Raw genomic sequence first — 4,440 nt, 5'->3', positions numbered from 1 at the left:
CATGTTATCAGACTTTCGTAGATGTTGAATTATAAATCTCACGCTCAAGATTTGGAATTATTAATCTTTACCTAATTTTTGGGTTGAATTTGACACAATTTTAAGTTCTAAGAAAAATAATACTCTACTTTAGTATCACTATTTGAACGACACTATTCGCTTGATGACTTGACCGTGCATAGATCATATAATCAATACAATAGCTCTCTTGTATGTTCATATGTGCTCATTACTTTGACACTGGAAGTAGTTACGCATTCAATATCAATCTCACTATGCACTGTCCATTTTGTGTTTATTTAAAAAAGGAGAACAGCATAATTAAGGACGATGAATGGTGTGGTCATTTTGTGAGAGAAAATAAAAAGGAAAAAGGTACATACAAGGACTAAGGACACTTCATGCTGTGGGTCTCTAATGTGTCTACTAAACTGCAGTACTTTGCATTAGTATTGTAGCCCAGCAGACATAAATTATTTGCATTGAAATTGGATATTGACTGGTTCATTCGTGTACTTCTAGCAAGATCATGCGGTAGTACATGTTGACGGTGACAAAGAAACTGTCAAGAGTCATATATAAATTATATTTTCTTAACTAAAGTTCGTGTTCTAAAAGATCTAAATCCTGGATAAGGGTTCAAATTATGCAGACATCTCCAAGTTTTAATTGTCCTTTCTCAAATAATTGATTCGCAGCGAGGAATAATTTTTTTTATCTAACAAATTTACTACGTGTTTGTTCAACCAATTACAAAAGCAAAATAATTGACAAATAGTGCAATGATAGTTAGAGACAGAAAGAAACAATATTCCCTTGCTTTGCTGACCTTAATGAAAAAAAGAAGAAGCTAAGTGTTACTATATGATCATAGTCCTCAGCGTTGGAAACTAGGCTTATTCTGAATTTCTAGCAAATTAAGAGCCCAGATGCATAATCACCTGCGTTTGTAGAATTACATAGTAGGACAAAATATGTAACACAGAAAATACATTTTTCTCGCCTAACTCTCACACGGAAGCATAATGGAAAGGAAGAATTCTCTCTAATGTGCTTCATTTCAATTATAAATTGATACCACTGATACACAAGTGTCATGAAAGTTGCAAGTCTGGTTGTTCTTTTCATTTTTTTCCCCTTAACTATGGTCTATGGCCCATTAATTAGAACCAGGATTCAAAGGTTTGATTAATGTCACACACAAAAATAAGATTATTTTTTCTTCTTCTCGTCAATACTATTCACATGCACACTATTTTCCTATTTTTAGTAAACTTATTAATTATTTTTTTTATATTAAACTTTTTCTCAAATATCAACTACTCATTCTTTTTAGAAAAAAAATCTAAACTACTTATATTTTCTCAGTTTATATTATTAACATTTTATGATTTAAAATCCAGTTTATATTTTCTCAGTTTTACTAATATATGTTTATATTCTTTTTATTTCTGTGCTAATTATTTTAGTGCGACTTTTACAGTTTTGCTCATAATAACTGAGTACAGAAGAGTTTTCTGACTCCTCTTATCTCTACATTGCTTTTTTATTTTAATTTAATTTTAAATTATAAAAATTATACTAATAAATTAGAAAATTTTCACTAGTACAAAACTTTAAATTTATCCTTACATAATGTTATTTATGCTAACTTTTTTATTCATTTAAAAATCTTAAAATAAAAAAAAACATAATATGATAAAAGTTCAAATTTATTTCCATCAATTCTATTTACATATATATTTTTAAAAAATATAATAAACAAAAAATCAATAAATTGAAAATTTATTTATTTTTCAGATTTTAAATATTTCATAGTTTATATTTTGTTTTTTAATTTTCCTAAAATTTTAAAAAAAATATTAAAAATTACTCGTATATGATTTAACATAATAATTTAGTCAATGAAAGATAACGTACGCTGTATTGTTTATGACTTACCAAGTAAAAAGTATTGTTTATGACTTATGACTAAGGAATCCTTGACTAACAATTTTTTTAACAACTTTTCAAGATAGATTTTTTTATATAAAAATACTATTATCGTAAAAAGTTTAATTTCTCAAATATGCAATAATAGAAATAACAGTGGATCATACTATTGATTTGTTACGAATAAATTATTGATCCTAATAGTATTAAATTCTGTTATCTTAAGTAATATTTTTTATTCAAATCTTATGAATGAAAAAAGTATAATTGACAAAAGATAAAGTCACTAAAGGAAATTTGTAAAAAAATTTGGCAGAGATTAATCATTAATAATATTATTATTAAAAATTATCAGTCAAATTTTTTATAAAAAATAATTATTGATAAATATTTGTTACTGATAAAACCAAAAGACGTTGGATTCATAAAAAAATATGAAAATGATAAATTTCTTTCTTGGATAACATGTTCTCTTAGATGTCCTGAGCCACGAAATGCACATTTGAAAGTAATGTACACTTAATTTTTTGGGGGCGTGAACTTAATATCGCTTTGGATTTAATTTCAAGTTGTTGAAATCTTCAATTGAACAATTCAATCACTTGTCGCTATCATGTATTGAGAATCAAATAAACTAATAAAAACCAAAAGTATAGCACAGCAACACTATTTTATTTTATTAAATGAATTGAAATGCTAAATCCACATATGATATTCATATATATTACAAGAGGAGGCAACCCATTTTTTGTCTTGCGTTGCGTACGTGCCTACTTACCACGTCCGCCCGGCTTCGGTGCTGGGGGGGTGTAAGGTGGAGTAGGTGGGCTTGGGTGGATCCCAAGCTTTCTCCGAATCTCCGAATCTGTCTCCCAAAAATAATTATATAGTCATCAATTAATTTATTACTCTCACATATTTAAAATTCATCAAATACATGTAAGTTTCATTAGTTACTGAACTTAATTTCCATATGCATGTGTATGTGATTTATAATGCCCAGAAAAAGCTGCATTAATTAACTTACCTTGATGGCATGAAAAAACTTGCAGGTGATCGACTAATATTGCATGCATAATGAGAAATTAGACACTACGTACTACAAGAGAGACACGTCTCCCGAAGTCCTCATTGACTAGTGTTTCTCAGGAAATTAATAAATTAGATGCATTAATAGCTTTAGTATTTCACATCAAATGATATATAGATGTGTTTTAGTTTTGACATAACTAAAATATGTCGTTGCTAGCCAGTCATGATCTTTTCACAACGGAACTATATATGAAAACTCGTAGTTATATATGTGTGTGTGTGTCATAGGGATCGAACGTCTAATGTGCGAATGAATGAGTAAATCAATTGAACCTGCTAAGATGCATGTATTCTAGGAACACAAGAATTGGGTACATGCATGCATGCAGTTTAAATGTAAATATATTCTGCTTTGAATTGCTTTTGTGCTTTGAATCTTCACAATTTTATTGATTATAAATATAAAAAATGCAAAATCATCATCAAGACAGACCTGCACTAACTTGAGTCGACAGCATGAACAAAAAGGATGCGATTAATGCAAGGATAATCAGAAAATGGTAGAAGGAATGCAGACCCATCTCCTAATTAAATCCTAAGTTCAAATGGCAATGTAAATTAAAGGAATAAAGGAATGTCATGCGATTATTCAAATTTATAGACGTCCCTTGAGTTGGAAGTCATTCGATCAGTTTTCTCTTTCCCACTCGTTAACTATTTCAACGCGGATCAGAGAAATTAAAATTACTAACAATTATCTCCATGTTTTTAATCCTTTTTTATGAAATAAACAAATTAATTCAATTAATTAATTACTTAATAATTTCGGCAGTAAGAGATGACGCACAGTTGATTGACTTAATGAAATTACACTGACAATAAAATGTTATTTTATCTAACAAGATTATATATATTTAAAGTATGCGGGGGGTTTGATAAGATGCTATCATGTTAGAGTATTTTACAACCACCAAAAATTTAATTTTTTTTTGTGCTAATAAATTCATTTAGGATCAATATGATAATTTAATGTTTATATTGGTTTTAAATAAATTTATTATCAAAAAAAATTAGTTAGATTTTTTGTCTTAATAATTTGGTGTAAATTGTTAAAATACATTAACATGAGACTATGATAATAAACCTCATATATAGAGATATCAAATTACTTATATAATCTTGATAATTATTATATTATTTTTTATAATTTAATATAAAATATAATTTTTATTAATTCAATCGTTGAATTATATCTACATATTATAATTGTTTGTGTCAAATTTTATTAAAATTTATCAACAACTAGAAAATGATTCATATCTACTTATATTTTTTAATTTAATAGTATATACTTATATTTTTTAATTTAATAGTATATGATGTTAAGATTGGTACAGTAATTATGTCAGCAACTTAAGTTGATAGAAATTTATGCATATATTATCAGGTGTTAATTGAATTGAATTTGAGGTTTGA

General features: G+C 27.3%; 1 long non-coding RNA gene across 1 annotated transcript; it reads right to left on the bottom strand.

Moving 5' to 3' along the window:
* Positions 1 to 2,572: 2,572 nt before the first annotated feature.
* On the bottom strand, positions 2,573 to 3,577 carry LOC114421092. Its single transcript, XR_003668485.1, has 2 exons — positions 3,458 to 3,577; positions 2,573 to 2,797 (listed from the first exon to the last, which is right to left on the bottom strand). It is a non-coding gene; the product is annotated as an uncharacterized LOC114421092 (long non-coding RNA).
* Positions 3,578 to 4,440: the final 863 nt, after the last annotated feature.

The sequence above is a fragment of the Glycine soja genome, chromosome 8, assembly GCF_004193775.1.
Source record: "Glycine soja cultivar W05 chromosome 8, ASM419377v2, whole genome shotgun sequence".
NCBI lineage: Eukaryota > Viridiplantae > Streptophyta > Magnoliopsida > Fabales > Fabaceae > Glycine > Glycine soja.
The sequence above is the reverse complement of the archived record's forward strand: the minus strand, read 5'-3'. Positions and strand labels throughout refer to the sequence as shown.